Consider the following 20,071-nt stretch of genomic DNA (forward strand, 5'->3'; position numbering starts at 1 on the left):
TTACTGCTAATAGAATAATATTTTAAAATATCTGGTTATATTGAAAAAAGTTAAGTGACATAAGATACATACAAGCTGTTTATGAACTATAAAAAAATATTTTAAAATGTAAGGAACTATTCTTGGACAAGCTTCCACATAGGCTAAGTGTAAGAATGCTTCTAATCCCAACTATGGGACAGTATTTCCACAAGGCCTTCCCTAAATCGCTGAAGTCTAGTGGTTCTTCTACCTTAATCCTCCTCTCTCTCTATCTCTGTCTCTCTGTCTCTCTCTCTCTCTCTGTCTCTCTCTCTCTCTCTGTCTCTCTCTCTCTCTCTCTCTGTATCATCTCCCCTCCTATCCCCCATTTGTAGTGTCTGACCCAGTCTGTGGTCTGTGGTATCCCATTGCCCTTACTGACTGGAAGAATCCAGGACATGACACTTGAACTGTTTCATTCAAAGTACATAGGGAATAATGTCATCCTCATAGCAGATATCTAATAAATTTTTATTCATGCCTGAATAAATTATATATTTGGTATAAATTTATCATAACAACAATATAAACTCTATCTCCTGCTTAGCAGCATTTAATAGTTGAAGAAATATAAGCAGTTGCATGACTTATTCTAAGATAAAATAAATAAACATTAAAATATAAACAAAAAAATAGCAAAAACTTTTAAGACACTATAAACATTTGCAGTTTCCCATGATGGTAATTTTAGAACATTTTCCCAAGCTTCTTTCACTCCTTCAATCAAAAAGTGGGTTTACCCTCCCCTGACCCTCAAAATGTAACAACCTAGACAGGAAACCACTGAAATGAACTCTTTAAATATGTGATAAGGCTAAAGTGTAGCTTTCCGCAGTAGATGCCCTCGGGCAGAGGTGCGGGTAGGGAGGACTCAGTTTTCTTTAAAGGGTTGGCCACTGGGAGTTTGGCCATGCTCCACTGAGAATATGGACAACACAAATTAGAGGTTTTCCTTTTCTTTTTTTCTTGGCAAGGGGTGCGTTATAAGGGTGGGGTGAGGAACCATGAAATACTGGGATATAAATGTGAACTGGGTATATTATATGAAATTCCCAAATAATTAATCAAAATATTATGTTGGTGATGTATGAGTTTATTTTCCTTTTCCTTAAATTGAATTCTAGCAAATCAAGTGAGGCAACTGTAAAGATGCGCATCTTCTAAGACCCTGTCATCCAAAATGCCCCAGCTGCTGTCTCCCTGGTTGTCTCTCTTAGCATTCTCATCATTAAAACAAAGCCAGCATGGTGCTACAAGGCTTAGGTCATACAGAAAGGCACTAACCAAGGCATTGCCGGAGTCCTCACTGATACTGATGAGAGGACTTACTTCCTAATCAGTGGTGAAAAAAGGAAATGCCCCTTGGATTTAGCCTGTCCAGTGGAGCAGAGATTGTCTGTCCCACAGAGTCCTCCACAAACTACAAATTGCTGAACAGAATGAGTACCATTCCTTTAAGGAACTCATTTTGATTTGAGTCTTATACAAAAACAGACATGTGATTTTTGAGGATCTGATATTTTCTCTCAAATCAATATAATAAATTGTTTCTTAATGGTAACCTTTTATATAGATGAGGGGAAACCAAGGCTTAGAGAGAATAAGAAAATGTGCCCAGTTATAGTACAAAATTGAGCCTACATTTCAAGACTTGGTCAATGTAAGGCCAAAGGCCATATATCTTCTACCTTATTTCTTTCTCTGAAAGTCTTTAAAAATAATTTTTAGAAACAAATCTTTCCAAAGAAGCCGACAAACACATTTAAATTTTTTTAGCATTTCAAAAGGGAAAAAACAAATCTCAACATTTAATGACACTATGCAATTAGTAATATAAGTCACATCTTGAAAAATATCAAAGGATCTTCTCTGTCCATGAAAACACTGTATTCTCAGGCAATTATCAGAAAATGATTGCCAACACATTAAAGTCTGCTGTAAAATTGACTGCTATTGCTGGGAATTTGAATCCTAATTAGCCGAAGCCTGCTTACTTTGTCTGAAATGTAGATGCATGTATGTGTGAAGCGCTCACTTTAAAATCCCTCAGTATTTCTGAAAGTCCACCAGTGAACAGAAATCATTTGGAAATGTTTTGTAAGAAACTAGCCGCTAAGCCCTGTTTAGTAGGAATTTGAAGAGGTGAACAGGTATCCCAGCAGATAAATGGATGGATTCATCAAACTGAGGAACCTAAGTCCTTTCTTTTTGTTAGCAGGATGCCTTAATCTTTGTTTTTATACCTATAATATGAGAAGATGACTAGAAAAGTACAGTTCATGGTCAAAACTGTGGCATCTATCAATACAAATAGGTTTTTCAACTTCTTGTGTCAGTTTTCTGTTTGGACACTAGTACCACAAGGACAAATCAGAAGTACTGCTTGGGAAAAAAAGAACTACCTGGGGCCAACGTTATTTTAAAAAAATTACAATTTAAAAGTTTCTCCTCTTGCAAAGTAGGATGTGATGCGTGAATAAAATGAGTAAGGAATTTGTAGCATTTACAAGGGACGTGATTTTCTAACTACTTTATAAACTGTCTTTTTCTAAAGCTCTATGACCTCCCCCAAATTCCTCACTCTTTTGAATTCTGAACTAAATGAAGGTATAGATGCCATCCTGGTGTAGAACCTCCAAAATGCAGCTCTATGTTTCTCAAATATCATACTGGACTCCAAAGCGATAGCTAGAAAACTGGGATGAGGTAAAAAGAGCATAAGAAGCAATGACATAACAGGTAAGATGAAAATAAGAATAATTTTCTTATTTTCAGGGAGCATAAAAGATATAAAATGTAAAGCCTCATGTCTTTGTGCCTGAAACATAACATTGTATCGTTCAAAGACAAACCTACAGTGCAAGCATCACTGTGCTGAAAGCTCCAGATGTTGGCTCTCCCATTTCCTTTACCATGATAATAGAACACTCAGAATGTAGGAGAAAGCCTTGCTGAGAAAGAGAGTGGATTCTCAAGCTTCACTGGTTTAATCATATAACTACATTCTAGCCAGTGCAATGGATGGGTTGACAGATAAGTAGATAGTAGACTAAGCAATTGTAGTAAACTATTAACTTTTGAAGACTGTAAGACATGTTTATGCAAGTCTTTGTAACATTTTCATAGTCTTCTGAAACTGTGTAAAATTTTAAAAGGTTTAAAATAAATGAACTATATAAATTAACATGCTGACTATAAGTCAATCTCTTCTAAGTTAGTTTCAAGATGATTTTGTTGATTTCCTAATTTCTTTCTAATTGTGGTGATAAACACCATGATCAAGACAACTTATAAAAGAAAGTATTTATTTTGCCTATGACTTCAGAGAATTAGAGTCTGTTATGGTGAAGTGATGGAATACCTGAGAGCTTAGATCTTGATTAAAAACCAGGAGACAAATAGAAAAGCATTAGGAATGCCAGAAGTATTTTGAAGCTTCAAAGCCTCCCTTCAGTGTCAGACCTCCTCAAACAAGGTCACACCTCCTAATCTCTTCCAAACAGTTCCACTAACTGTGGATCAAGTATTCAAATACATGAACATATAGATGATATTCTCATTCAAACTATTACATTCTTCCTCCCCTGCCCCCATAGACTCTTGGCCATGGCATAACAAAAAGTGTATTTAGTACAATTTCAAAAGTCCTCATAGTCTTTCAGTCTCAATGTAGTTTAAAAATCCAAAATATCTCCTGAGACTCAAGGTCATTTCTTAACTTTAAACTCCTGTAAAATCAAAATATAAGAATATATTATATACTCCTTTTTCTTTTGTGATAATGGTGCTAGACTATGACACAGAAGTATGAACATTATAAATCCTTTTCTTCCCAAGTTTCTTGTAATTGTGGTATTTAATCATAGCAATAGAAACTCAAAGTAGAATGATCTGTACTGCAACCTCCTCTGCCAAATAAATTAGCCCACTACTTTTCAATTTATCCTTCAGAAAATTCTTAGGACAAGGGCAAAAAGCAGCCATATTCTTTGCCAAAATATCACAAGAATGGCCTCTAGTTCAGTTGCTAATATTATTCTCTGAAATACTTTGAGATGAGTCTTTTGTGACCCTGCTGCTTTCAACAGTACTGTCTTCCAAGATCCTAGTAGGATGGCCCATTATGTTCTTTTAGCAACATTCATTTGTTCTTCTAATCCAAAGTCCCAATGTCTTCTATACTCCTCAAAGGAAAAAAAAAAAACAAAATAAAAACAAACAAAAAACAACCTTGGTCACCCCTGACACAAAAAATAGCACTATCAGATTCTAACTTCTGTCTTACTTAGATAAAACACCCTGACCAAGGCAGTTTATGAGAGAAAGTGTTTAATTTGACTATGGCTTCAGACAGTTAAATTTCTTGATGGCAGAACAAATGAATGATTGAGAGATCATATCTTGATTTCAGAGAGAGAGAGAGAGAGAGAGAGAGAGAGAGAGCGCTAAGAATCACAGAGCACAAGATGAGTGAAACACCTCAAAAGCCACACATCCTAATCCTTCCCAAACAGTTCCACCAACTGGGAATCAAGTACTCAAATACATAAACCTATGGGACTATTCTCATTCAAACTATGAGAGTTGAATTCCCTCACATAAATGCAGCCTATATATTAGGAAACAGAATAAAACAGAATTACAAATATTTAAAAGCATACAACTTAGAAGATGTTTGTGATCTTTGGTTATAGAGCCATAGTCTCCAGGCTAAAATTCCAGCACTGTCTTTCTCAACCTACATAAAACAGGTAAGTTACTTTTTTTTCTATAGCTCAGTTACCTCATCAAAATTACTATTGCATGGTATTATTTGATAAAAAATAAGTCAATGCTGTACTATCATATTATATGTATTGAAAAATAGAATATTATCTATTATTCTTAAAAAAGGAACAAATGTTTATAAAGCAAAGACTATATCTATCCACTGAGGCAAAGATACTTACTTTTCTGACAAATACAGTAAACAGAAATGGGAGAAAGGATTCCAAACAAGATTTACAGTGGAGCAAAGTTGGTTGTGAAGGGAGATACAAACTCAGATGTTTAACGTAATAACTCAGTCAGAGGTACATGGGGCACATTTAGTATGAAAGATTCTAAAAGAATCTTGGTAAGTATTTGTATATTTCAACAAAGATAGTTTGAGTCTCTTCTTACAGGAAAATGTTTTCCTTTGAGAAATATTGTTTAGTTCTGGTTTTGGATTCTTTGTTTTTGTTCTACCATTTGTTCTCATGTCTTCATATACATTCTGTAGTGTAAAGAATTTTCAAATATATGACTCATATTAGCAGGCTAAGAGCAGATCATCATGATCACCTCATGGACTGATGTCTGCTTGATTAATATTTTATGAAAGGTATAATTTGGGACTTAATCATTAGGAAATGCAATTCCTCAGACACTATCACCATAGGCTACTCCCTGTGATATCACTCTACTCTTTAGAAGTCCACTATAGAAAATAAATTAAGTCAGTCAGGACCCCTTGACTTCTCAACTTCCTTTGGGTTGGATATTTATGTCATTGATCTCTGAGCAAGTGAAATCTGTGGAGAAATATGTGGAAGTGCTTTACCTTTTGCAGTAAAAGAAAAAGTTTAATGAGAAAAAGAGCTAACATATTCCCACGGTAGAAGAGGACAGAGAGAAAGGAAAGGAGGAAAAGAAAAGAGGGGGTAGTCATATGTAAGGGAAAAGTCAAGTATGAGGAAAGTCAAATGATCCAGCCCTTTCCACCATCAAGACAGTAAACCAAAGCCACTGCTTATTAAGTATCTTACTATATATAAACCCTAATCATTTTAAACCACGGATGATAGGCTACTGTTTACAGGTGAATGAATTAATAATTGATGCACCACCTAATTTGAGGTTCCAATAATCAGGAGAATGAAATAGAAGGATTACTGGGAACATGTAGTTCAGTCCAGATACATTGTGGGTTCAGGGTCATACCCTAGCATCAAAAAGAGAAGAGAAGAGAAGAGAAGAGAAGAGAAGAGAAGAGAAGAGAAGAGAAGAGAAGAGAAGAGGAAAGACATATAGACACACACACAGAGAGAGAGAGAGAGAGAGAGAGAGAGAGAGAGAGAGAGAGAGAGCGCATGGGTAATTCTGGTATCCATACTTTAAATTTTACTACTTAAAATGAAATATAAATCAGAAAGTCTTTAAATATTAAAACTTATAGGACAAGATAATATTAAAATGTATAATAAATGCATCTCTGAGCTTTCAAAAACTGCTCTGGGGGTACAGGTAGAATAAATATTAGGCAAGGAATTATAGTTCTGGAATGCATGGAGACATGATAGGAACTGGAGATTTGGTTTTCTATTAAGGAACTGCATAATTAGTATGAACTGTACATGTGAAGCTATAAAACTTCTGAATTACTTGATAACATGATCACTTAATTTTTTCCTTATTATAAACTATGTTTCTATAATCAATTAAGTATTGGTGGATAATTAATATTTTGTGCCAAGGAAGAATTACCCTAACACACTTAAGAATACAAGATAAAAGGAACTATATTCCATAAAATAGAACATCTACTTGGAAAGCCATGTTGTTAAGTTCAAAGGCATGGAAAGACTTTGCATTAATGGGTAGTACTATCCTCAATGGATATCATATTTCATCTACCAAAACAGGATATAAATCATAATACTCCAAAATCTCATTCTTTTTTAGTAAATGTACAAGTGGACTAAGTTATATCCTAAAAAGTCACCCTTTGCCTTTTCTAGGTCAACCATTTATATTGAAAGAAAACATAGAATTTATCATGAATTATTCTCTGTTAATTTCATATCTAGAATATCATAGATAAATGATTTAGCCTTGGAGTCTGAAACAGAGGAAATCAAGCATCACAATCCAGAGGCTTCAAATCATGTCTACTTTTCAACAACAAACCAACACAGAACATCAGCACAAAATGGCAGACTTTCATGTTCAAACTGATGGCTAATTGTACATAACCACCCACCTTCTCAAACTTCACAAAAGCTGTCCCTTAGCTCTGAGATTTTCTAGAATTTCTTTACTAGAAATTCACATGGAATAACAGGCTCTGACAAAAATCTATGCACATTCAGGTAAACAAGACAATCTCCTTGCAGAGAGAGTCAGGGTGGGGATATTGGAATAATAACCCAAGCTTAGTTGATATAATAAAGACTTAGTCATTGGAAATTAGAGCTTGGAAGATAGTCAAAGCCCGGTCCATGTGTTCTGTAGAATACCTGCAGAAATCTAACTGTTAGAGCTAAGTAAATTGTGGAGCTAATAAGGAAAGAACTTGCTTTAAAATGCACAATGGTGATCACAAGTGTCTTAAGAGTTTGGGGCAACATTATAGATTGCCATGCCTTGCAAGGGTCAACCAAGGGAAATCATGAAGTTCAGTCTTAAGGAGGATAACTCTATAATCAATCCCTAAGGAGATCAGGACAGGACAGGACAGGAATTGTAATCCTGAATGAAGTCACTCAATTAAGAATTTCCTCCAGTGAATGACAATGCCTCGAGCAGCATCAGGATTTGAGATAGAAATCTATCATAAGCAAAAGCCAAGTTTCAAGACCTGAAAATTGAAGTGGCTGGGTTTCTACCCTAGGTTCTGCAAAAGGGTCTCATACACATGTCAAAATATGTCCTCCTACTAGTAAAGACAAGCTGGCATATGGAGAGGCTATTACTGGCTAGATGAAAAACACCTCATTTGGCTGAACTCCCAAGAATATTTTCATTTCCTCACTGAAAGACACTGAGGAAAAAAAAATCCTAGTTTAAGTTGATCCTGTAGTCAACAAGTACTGTGAACTCCCTGAATCTCCCCTTACTTGTTCTTGCTCCCTCTGTGAGCATCATGCAAATTGGTGTCTCTAATGTTCTACAGGTATAATTCCCCCAAAGCTGCTCTAAATTCACTCTAAAAAATCACTTATGTTTTCATGAAATATTTTCCATGTTTTCTTTTCAATCAAGTATTTTTTTATATTTTTATTGGTTATTTTGTTTATTTATGATTCAAATGTTATCCCCCTTCTAGTTTCCCCACGAAAAGCGGCACATCCCACACCCCTCCCCCCTGCCTCCACAAGGGTGCTCCCACACACATACACACACCCACTCCCACACCACCACCCTATCATTCCCCTATGCTGGGGCATCAAGCCTTCACAGGACCAAGGGCCTTCCTTCCCACTGATGCCAGACAAGGCCATCCTCTGTTACATATGTGGCTGGGGCCATGGGTCCCTCCATGTGTATTCTTTGATTGATGGTTTAGTCCCTGGGAGTCCTAAGGTGTCTAGTTGGTTGATATTGTTGTTCTTCGTGTGGAGTTGCAAGCCCCTTCAGCTCCTTCAGTCCTTTTTCTAACTCCTCCATTGGGGACCCCATTCTCAGTCCTATGGTTGGCTGCAAGCATCTGCATCTGAATCGGTAAGGCTCTACCTGAGCCTCTCAGGAGACATCTATATCAGGATCCTGTCAGCATTTATTTTATAGGAAAAAAACTATTCTGAACACAATTCTTGTAGCATTAATTAGTTTAGCATAGTCTCAGATACTGGGTGAAAAGATCTTGCACAAAAATGATGGGTGAAGAAAAAGATTAAAATAGCAACAGGCACAGTTTTATTTAGAGGCTATTCCCTTCCTCTCAACTCGCAATGTAAAATATATTTTATTGTCTTGAGATTTGCATGTTTTCCCACGGTTGTCTTATTACTCTTTCATATATATGTTTACTAAAACCATCAAATTAATATGTGCCATCCACCTATTATATATGTTCATCTAATACTTATTTCTTTCTTGTCTCTAATATTTTTCCATATACACATATGTGCATGTATGCATGCGCATATGCACTTGTGCATTTACATGCTTCACAATTCATTGCTAAATTTACTTTGTATGCTATTTTTAGGATTGCACTGAGACTCACCTACATTTGGGTTAATTAGTTCCCTCTGTATTAGATATGTTCCTTTAGGAAGTTAGTACAAATCATGACCACTTAGCCTGAATTAGATATTGTTCTGTATATACAAACCTGTCTGTGCTAAGTGTAAGCCTGTGGGCGATATAGTGAGTATGGTAGATTGAGAACCCTTTTGTTAGCCAGTGAGGATATAGCCATTGCCATCTTTACGCACTAAATGCAAATTTCCTCCAGGGTGTCATATCAGTTTTTAAACATTATAGTGATGGCTCACTCCCATGGTGTGGCATTCTTGTCAGCACTTGGCAGGTGGTAACTTTATGATATCAAACTCAGTCTGAAGACCAGCATCTTATTATCATCCAAGAAGGGTCCTCGTTCTAAGACAAGCTCCTCACAGTGCAACCCAGACCGAGAGAAATGAGGAACGCTCACCTCTCAGAGGGAGGGACAGCATGCAGAGTGACGTTGAGGATCCTTTTAAACACATTACTAAAATTTTACAATTCTTTAAAGCTGATGTGTGGAAAATAAATTTGTGCAATCTCATGCCTGAAAATCTTTAGTAATCTTTTTTTACTAGCTTACAAATCAATTCCTTTTCATTTTCTTTGTTAATAATTGTGTCGTTTGTGGCAAAGACCCTCCAGGCAACTGAATTTTTGTCTTGGCTTAGATTTGATTGTTCACAAAACAATCCAGAGCACTTTTCTAGTCTTGTCCTTAGCCTAGAACTACAACCTAGGAAGTCTCTGCGAGTGTGAGCAAGTCTGGAAACAAGCATCCTTTTAGCCAAAACCATTTGAGAAAAATAAGTGTCTGCATCCTGTTTAGAGAAACATATTGCCTTCTTAGAAGAATATCTGTATTCAAATGTGAGCGCTGGAAAAAGGCTAAGTGCAAACCTAGTGTGACTCAGAGGCAACTGTTTGGAACTGACAAATAATTTCTGTTTAATAACGTCTCATTTCAATATGGCATGATTTGAACACACAAAACCAAATATTTTCTTTGTACAAATCCTGTTTCAAAACGTGAACCAAAAACAGGCTCCATTGTCTCCCTCAATTTTCCTCTTAACCAGCAGTGTTCTGATTTGTAGACATGGCATAACCTTAAGGTCCCTGATGTTGATCTCCATAAAAATACTACAACCATTATCTCTCCTGAAAAAAATGCTAGGAATATGGCATTAAATCATCTTAAAAGCAAATTTTTTACATTCTAAAAGACTTAATCTTATATACCTATCTATGTATGTATTTATTATATACATATACACATACATATACATGTTGAGGTTTGGTCATTTGCTATGTATTATAATGCTAAGGGTAGGCCCCCAAGACCTGGCTGCTCCAGACACAAGGGTCTGCATGTAGATCTAAGGGACACTATATGACTTTGCCCCCAAGTTAATTTTGATTGCTGAGTAAAGATGTCTAAAGCCTATAGCTGAACATAATGGAGATGGGTGGGTCTTGGTGTTTCCAGCCTTGTAGTCAGTCATGTGGCTTGGGTAATTGGAGCTAAAAGTAGCCCAGACAAAACATGGTAAATTATATAATGGAATTTTTCACTGGGGAATAAACATAATAGCATAGATATCTGCCCAGCTCTTGTACTGTTTAAGGCTAATTATAAATATAAAGATTGTGTGTATGTTTTATCTGGGAACTAAATGGTCAAAGGTCAGATAGAATCCCCGGATTGGGATTAAATATTTTTCAATATATATAAATATATAATATTTATGTATAAAATTATATAGATGTATATATGTATAAAAGTTGAGACTCAGAATATATTTGCCATTTATATATTTATATATACATATATATGCCTATATATGTTATAAGCTGATATTTTATAGCATAACATTTTTTAATTTAAACGTGGTATTGTCGAGAAAGTATGTATTTACTGTCTTGAAGCCATAATATTTTAGAGTTCACAATTTCAGAACATGAACCTGTCAAAGCCTCTTCCTTGCTGGCCAAGACTAGAAGGTTTGGGAGGCTGACATGTCCAGCTGCACGGCATGCTGACATCAGTGTAAGAGACTGTCATTGGTAACGCTACTCCTCCCCCCATTCGGACAATTCCCATTGTACTTCTGGACAGTTTCATGTAGTTCTTATGTGAGTCTTCACCTCCCTTATCTCCCCCATGTTTATTGTCTGTCTTCCATCTATTTTTCACTCTATACCGCATTTTAGATGATTTCTCAGACTTCCAATTTATCTTGATTTGTTTTTTGGCTCTCTGACCTTTGGTCTACTTTTCTCCCCTTTTCTTTCTTTCCTTCTCCCTTCAGTAACTATAAGCTTGGTTGCTCTATGCTTATCTGCATACATAAGACAATTTGTACGTGGCTTAAGTACTCTTTTCTGAGTATGTTTGTTTATTTGATTGTGTGCTTTCTGTCAGATGAATCGCTCGTCCTTATTTAATTCTTTCACATGGATTATAATTTCAGTCATAAGCACATTGGACTATTCACTTGTATTCTTGTCGAGCTGAAATTCTCTTAGTTCAAAAAAGTAGAGTATGTTTAACTCTCTCTTTAGGAAATAAAATACAATCTTTTATAAACCCTAAGTATGAAGTATTAACTTGTGTCATTTACATATAGGAGCTTTAAAAGATGGACTGTAGTCATCATTGTTTCTTGCCTTAACAATTATGTTAGTCAAATTGGGGTCTTGTTCAACTTTATGGTTCTAATTTGATGACAAATCCTTTGTCCACTTCAGAGAGATGGAGTGGAAGCCATATTAAGATGGTGTATCTTAAACTAAATGTATTTACCTTCATCATAACTTACCCCTTTAGAGAATCCTATTATTTCTCAGGGTATGAAATAATCCTTTAAACTAAATTATGCATTAAATATCTCTATAGTTTGTTTTATATTGAGAAGGCCTTAAGTTTAATTAAACAGCTGTTGGTTGCCTCTACGTTTTGTGTGCCGCGATGGCACCTTTCTGGATGATGTCATGTTAGGCAGGCCATAGGTACTATAGCTGGGCAGAGCTACTGGCTACTTCCCTCCCCGGGAAGCTTGCAGGACAACAACATTTAAAGGAAAACGGGTCATAATTTGAAAGAAAGGAAGGTGAGAGACATTGAAACCATTGAGGGGAGAAAGGGGGAGTGAGAAAGTGATGTAATTAGGTTTCAATTTCCAGAAATAAAAATTTAGTCTACAATAAAAAATGTCTACAGCTTTACAATAAGAAAACAAACATTTCAGCATTTGCTTATTTGGCCATTCTTTTAGAAACAAGTAATCAAACTATTGGTCATTCTAGTTATAATTTTAGTAATATATAGCTAATAAAAAGCATAAATGCATGCATATTTATATGCGCTCTTACATTGCATACTATGGTCCAAAAGAAAAAAAAAAAAAAAAAAAAACAGTGCATCAAATCCAAAAGACACATAAGAATTCAAACTTTCAAACTTGGGACTGACGGACGGAGACATGTTCTCCCAGCCTAGTTGTACGGTAGCAGGAGTGGAAGCTGTGAGACTAGAGAGTGCAGCCAGCATGCCCGGGATTTCACACAGCACCTTTCACAGGGACTTACTGACAGACATGCAGGCCTGAGCAGCCAAGGCACGATCAATTGGACCATCTCAACTTGGTTCAGAAAGAAGAGCATTTATGTTGGCCAGGGCAAATGTAACTTCGTCGAAGTGGGACATACATGCCTTATCCTAAGGTAATATCAAAAATCTGGGCATGTCGCTGACATCAGGGTCTGACTGCAAAGCTCAACATGCTACTCTAATGGTTTTGTCTATTTATAGCTTACTGAAAATTCTTACAGACACACCTGACTAGAATAACTGTGGGACAGTTATGGAGGCTATGAATCAAGATAGCTCAACCATGTCAAGCTGTCACAGTCATACAAATAAGTTTTCCTTTTTTATTGGTGTATACTAATTGTTCATAGGGCTTGAGTTAAATAAGGATATTTTCATCAAAGTATATATTGTACTAGAAGTATATTTATTCTTCCCTCCTGCCTCTTTATTCTCCTGCTTCTTCTCCTCCTCTTTCTCTCCATCCCATTAGTTCCATTAGACAATTTTACTTCTACTTGTATATCACACATACATTCACATGTATATACATACATATTTCATACATACACATATCCATACATAATTTTCTTTATGGTATTATTGAAAAACAAGTTCATATAGATCTCACATTTCTTATCCATTTCTCTGCTGATGGATACATAGTTTTATTCCATAATTTGTGAGTAGTGTTGCATACACACTGATATACAAGTTACTCTATAATATGTTGACTTGAAGTTTTTCCAATAACTCCTAGAACTAGTATAGACAGGTCAGATGGTACATTTATTGTTTTGGGGACTACCAAATTAATTGCATTAAAGACTGACTTTTTCTGTTCCCACCAGCATTATATAATTGTTCCCTTCCTTCTCATTCTTGCCAAAATCTGTTATTATTTGTTTTGCTAATGACTGCCATTCTGCTTTGGGTGTGATGGAATATCTCTGTACTTTAAATATTAATTTGTCTGATGGCAAATGCCACTGAATTTTGTTCATATTGTTGTTAGTAATTTGCATTTCAACTTTTGGTAACTGTTTCATTAGCCCATTTACCGAATTGATTATTTGATTTCTTGTCATGTTGTTTTGAGATTTTTATAAATTCTAGGTAGGAATCATCAGTTTCATGTATAGCTAGCAAAGAATTTTCCCCGTTCTATAGACAGTCTCTTTCAGTGTTTCATTTATTGTGTAGAAGCTTTTTAAATCTCATGCTGTCCTATTTAACAAGTGTTGACATTATTTTCCAATTAGATAGAATTCTTTTCAGAATACCCTTGTCTAGATCTATATCTCGGGGTGTTTTTCCTCTTTAGGTCTTACATTAAGATCCATCATCTATTTGGAGTTGACTTTTGTGCAGGGTGAGAAATAAGAACATGCAGTTTTAGAACTCCATTTGTTAATGAGACTCTCTTTTCTCCAAGGTCTATTTTTGGGTATCTTAATCATAAAATAAGGTGGCTGTGATATATATATATATATATATATATATATATATATATATTCCACTTATTTATGTCTCCTTTCCAGTGCCATGTTGTTTAGTTACTATGCCTCTGTAGTACAGCTTAAGGTTGAGTATTTTCATGCTCTTAGCATTGTCTTTTCTGTTTATAATTACTTTGGATATTTGAAAGTTCAGGGTGTTGTTTTGTTTTGTTTTGTTTTTTGTGTTGTGTTGTGTTTTGCTTCTGTGGAACTTGTACAATTATTTCCTCATTGTTTGAAGAATATAATTGAAGAGATGAACTTGTAGATTACTTTGAGAATTAAAGTTTTTTAACAATATTCATTGTGTCAATCCATAGGCATAAAAAGTCTTTCAATTTTCTAGAGTATTGTTCTATTTCTTTCTCCAGTGTCTTAAAGTTTTTATTGTAGAGGTTCTTCATCCCATTGTTTAAGCTTATTCTTAAGTATTTTTTGTGGAGCTATTAGTAATGTAATTTCTTTCCTAATTTATATCTTGGTAGGTTCATTACTAATATATAGAAAACTTATTCCCTTCTACATGTTAACCTTGGTATTTTGCCAAAAGTGCTACTCAGGAATCCATAGGAGCTATTGTGCTCTGCTGAAGAATATGTCTAACAAACACTATTCAGGAGACCCTGAAAATAGCAAAAGAATCAGAAAAAGAAACTGGTAGAAGAGTCTATAATTGAAAGCAAGTTTATATCAAAGACTTTAAGTGAGGAAGAAGTTGAGAAAGAGGATGAAGATGCTGGTTTGCATCAAGAGACACATAAGTGGGCAACAAACCAAGGACACACCAGGAAAAGAGCAAAGTCTAATTTCAAGCTCAAGTCGGGTCATTCTAGCAGTGTGTGAGGAGTACTCCACCATTATTTGCTGATGGGCCACTAGACACTCAGTATAAAATTTAATTGAATTTCAGCTCTCCTTCTGACTAAGAACAAAAGCCCATGAAAGACATCTCTGAAAAGGAATGGAAGGATGAAAGCAAAGAAAAAGTTCCAAGAAAGATGCTATCCAGAGTTTCCAACCAAGGATATGAAAACTCCACTGGAATAGACTCATGCGGATTTCTTTAAATACATTGAAATGGACTCAAGGGACCAAATGATGCTGCTAAAATTAGAACAGGAGATTCTGAAATATATGGATGACAGCAATGCTGTTAAAACTATAGCTACTGAATTTGAAATGGACCACAATCATCTGGGTCAAGCTAGGAACATCGTCAGCATCAAAGAAGCCAGCAACATAAGAATCTATGAACAGATTTTCAGAACATATGAAAGATGAGCATTTCAACAAATTCATTTTCAAGAAAGATGATGCCAGTAAGATGAGACGCAAACTAGATAGAACAGACATTTAAGTGACATTAGAGGAAACTGTCAAGTACTGAGCCACACTTCATGCAGCCACCAGAGTAACATAGATCCCTGGAGCCACTGCCTTAAAACACCAAAGATTCACGTGGCTGTGCAAAATATTTGACTCCCTGTCACCAAAGCCAGCAACTGTAGCATGTAGTTTTAGTTCTACCTGCCTTTAGCTCTGGGAGATGACCGTGCTACCAGACCCTCCCAGGTTCCCCTGAATCCAAAGATAAAAGACACAGACACACAGTTGTTCAATTTCAACTTGCCTTCTGGCACAATTGCTGGGTGCTACTACCTCCCACCTGGAAAAGCATGCCCTTATCAGTTCTTATCTCTGTCTCCCCTACTTGTCCTAAACTTCAGTTGCTAAATGCCCCTGACCACCACAAAGGCCACTCCACCACAAAGGCCACTCCACCACAAAGGCCACTCCATTTTGAGATCTGAGTTCTTCTCTCTCCAAAGCATGGCAAACTCCTCTCTCCTCCTTGCATCTCCAAACTCAGGGACCTGAAATTCCTGCCTGTATCTTTTTCTTCCAGCAATTGATCCTTGGCTTCCTTTACTGACAGATCAAGAACCAGTTTGGGAACAGTACCTTAATAGCAGCAGCACCTGCTACAAGCAGCTTCAATGTAATCTCCATCTTTACATATCTAGGACCTTCTCCTTCATAATGCCCAGAAGCAGCAGCAGCAACAAAAAACAACACTACTTACTTAATCATACACTACTAAGTCAGCATACACTACATAATCAACATACACTACTTAATCAGTAAGTCCTGCCACTCCAAGGCTACATTAGCCCCCTCATCAGAGCCAGGTTTCTTACCTTCCCCTGAGTGGTATCCTAACCCCAACCATCGATTTTGACCCCTCTCTTACCCATTGGCCTATTGCTCTTAGCATGTTCAAGAACTGCCTCATCCATTCCAGTAGCATGGTTTAAAGCCCAGCTAAACAGCAGTAGACACTTATCAAAACATGCTTGGGGGGTGGCATGCATTGGCTTCAGAACAAGGACCTACTCAGCAACTAGGAGAGCATCATGGGAGAGGTCTAATTGTTCAAAACATTTCACTGTATTCTTACCAAGTCCTAATAGGAAGCGACTTGCAAGAATTTGCCCAGTTGCCTTTCCAGCAACCCATGCTGGTCCCTGCTAGCCAGTATCTGCAAGAAGACCTCCCAGCAGAAATTTAATTCTGTATCACAGCAGGATCCTCCTGGTACAGCAGAACAGTAAGAAAAGTGTCACCTGGATATCCAGAATGCAACCATAGTCTGATAGAGTCACCATAAATATTACAGTGTGGACCAGATGGATCAGAAACCAGGAACCCAGCAAAACACTGGTAATAACTCCCAGGAGCAACACACAAATTAACAGCATCCCTGACACATCTCCTATCTGTTCTCTAAAACTCTCTTGTTAGCAGTCTGCATTATATCTGTACTGAACTCAGTCCCCTACCTGTCTAAACACAATTTCCCTAGCCTAAGGGTGCTGGTCAGCCATTATAGTATAATCTTTCCATTTGTCTACCCTTGCTCTTTGACAAGTAAACTTACATGATACACCAGGGACTGGTTGGATTGAAGCATGGAAACATTCAAATCTACTGCCACTGACCAAGAAAAGCAGATTTTATGCTAGAGATTTCAGAGCTCCCTGCAGGCATCGCCCATAGGAAAGTGTCCAAACTCTTCAGCCAGTTCCAGATGCCTTGGACCACCATGCCTTGTATTCCACTGTGGTTATACTCCCCGTTCCCCTAATTGCCCATAACTTCTTGCATTTCATCAAAAACTCTGCAAGTCATTTCAATTTTTAAGTGGCCAAAAAGAACTATGACCTAGGGATTTTGGAGTAAGCCAGCTCCTAACAAATGTGGAGGGGAAGAAAGTGATATAGAGGAGACATGAGGAGTGAGTAGACGGAGCCAAAGACGGGCCAGAGGTAGGAAGTAAGGACACGGCTGCCAGGCTGGAGCCTACCATATTATAGCTGAAGAGAGAAGCAAACAGGCTTACACTGGTTCTGGACTCCGTTCTACTCCTTGGGTGGCCTTTTCCCTGCTTGGGCCTTTATGGTTCCCTGCTCTTCCCATCTCCTCTGTCATCTTTCTCCAACCTCTTCTCCAACTATTAAATTAATTTCCCTCATGTTCCCCTCCTTCCCCATTTCCCTAACTTCCCAATCTCCCTTTCCTCTTTTGACCTCAAATGAAAGTATTTATTTAGACAGAATTTTTCAAAAATTCATTGATTTCTCTATTCTCTCATTTTCTCCATTTTGTCTCTCTAAACTTCCCCCTCTCCATCCCCAGAACACTTGTGTATTCTCCTTACAGTTTATGACACAGTAAGAGAGACACATCAATATGGATGTATAGGGCTATGGCTCCGTGGGTCTCTTCACTGCTATGTCTTGCCAGGCTAGCTGCGTGGGTTCCGGTGAGGGGAAGAGCAAACCCAGGCAGGGAGGGGGAACAGCTTTCACCGCCTCCAGTTGCTGGTCCTTCTCCTTTGTGCCACTGCCACTTGAGTTGCTCAGGTTGGGCTGAGCCAACAGGTGACTGTCTAGCCTGTGAAGGGTGCAGGAGAGCTTCTGGGGTCAATTTCGGGGAAAGAAGATCTCTTCCCCAAACAGCAGTGTTACAGATGGAAGCTCTTGTACGATGGAATAATTCCTGCACACCTTTAATTCTGACCTCAGCACTTAAATACAGTTTTTTGGATGGGTCAGTGTCTGACAGCAGGTACTTCCTATTGATTTGGCCTGAGAGCATAGGAAGACTTCATCTAGCATAGGAAGACTTCATCTACATATTCAGGGGCGTGGTCCTGTTTCTATGACTGATCAGTCTTGAGCCTATGGTCACATCCTTACCTGGAGAGGAGGGGCTTGAGGCATTGCCCTACATGACTGGTCTTTCTCAAACTTTTCTACAGGGGTCTTTGGGGGGTCCAGTTACGTGAGACCCTGATATTCTGGGAGTCTGGGAATGCACCTGCCATCCCTTTAGGGTCTCCCAGGGATTCAACCTATATTGACCAGGGGGAATTCAACCTATATTGACCAGGAATCAGGGTACCTTTTACTGCCCGCCACCCCACATGGATGCACTGTAAATTTCATTTAATCTTTTCTTTGCGCATGAGTTATTTGTGTGGAGCTTCATTCTGTTTTTAAATATAAAAAACGCATCACTTAGAAAAAATGACTTTTCAAATTCTTTCAAAAAGAAATCTCTTATCTACTGTTACTGAAATCAAGAGTGCCATACCCATGTAAAGAAAAAGTATAAGTTCTTAAATTAATTTCATGTAAGACAAAGTTAAATTTTAACCAACTTTAAAATCAAAACTATCAAAATTTTCCACAATTCAATTCAGAGAGATTTGTGGTGGAATCAACATCCTTTGTAATATATTTTTATTCTTCTTCCTCTGGCCTATTCATCATTTGTCACATGACTAGCACAAAGTAGACATATCATACATAGCACAAAAGCAGCCTGTGTGATTTTTGACTGGTCTTATGTCATAAAATGTGATAATGTCTAAGAGAGTTACAAGGACCACTCAGTGGGTTTTGACAACAGACTAGTCAAGGAGTAAAGACTAGAATATGCTTAGATATGTTTGCTCTTAAAGTAGTATATGTCCAATTCTAGTTAAGGGGTATAGTTTCAGAATTATGAAATTATTTAAAGAAAAAATTGAATTCTGTGTTTGTACTTAGCAATGATCTAGATATTGACATAGATATATTCTGAACTTGGAAAATTAGTAGTATTGCCTCCTAATCACTATATGTTCATGATTTAAAAATCAGGCCTTGCATGCCAGATGGTCACGTGAGGCCAAATTGAATCGTATTAATTATCATGAACCCAAAGAACAAAATGTCAAACTGATGACCTATATAATATAGACACACCAACACCAAAAAACATGATAATAGGGAGATGACTATACCACGTATCACATCACCACCAGCACAGCACGAATTGTTTAACTGTACATCTTGATGTGTGCTGGGTATGTTTACAATAAACTTCAATCTGTTTGCTGTTTTGATTGATTTTGGTTTGTGTGGTTCTTTGGTTGGTTGGTTGGTTGGTTGGTTGGTTGGTTGGTTGGTTGGTTGGTTGGTTGAATGGATGGTTTGGTTGGTTGGTTGTAAATATAAAAAAAAATCATGTCATTGAAAATTACTCTTTCAAGATCTTTCAAGAGAAAATGTTTACCTACTACTCTGAAATGCACATTGTACTCTACAACAGTAGCATGAGGGTTATCATTATATCTCCACTCTAAGTGACCCATTGAGTTTCGTAAACCATCATTTTCTTGCATATTAAAATAATGCTGTCAACTTACATTCTATTGAATTTATTGTTTCACTTTGATTATATATTTTATTTATTTTAAGGTTTTATAATAGTAGTAAAAGGTTAATTGCTAAGAAAATACTCATCACAATAAATTTAAGAAAATAGGCCACAGAGCTGTGTCCCTCTCGATTGGAATATATGCAATATTCAAGTCTGAACAAAACTGTACCTTTAAGATATCTACGCAAAATAGTCTAGTGTAGCTTTCATTCCTTTT

General features: G+C 37.0%; 1 pseudogene; it reads left to right on the forward strand.

Annotated features, from left to right (window-relative positions):
• Positions 1–15,366, forward strand: part of LOC116900164 — a 63,169-nt pseudogene extending 47,803 nt beyond the window's left edge.
• Positions 15,367–20,071: the final 4,705 nt, after the last annotated feature.

This window comes from Rattus rattus, chromosome 5 (assembly GCF_011064425.1).
Source record: "Rattus rattus isolate New Zealand chromosome 5, Rrattus_CSIRO_v1, whole genome shotgun sequence".
Classification (NCBI taxonomy): Eukaryota; Metazoa; Chordata; class Mammalia; order Rodentia; family Muridae; genus Rattus; species Rattus rattus.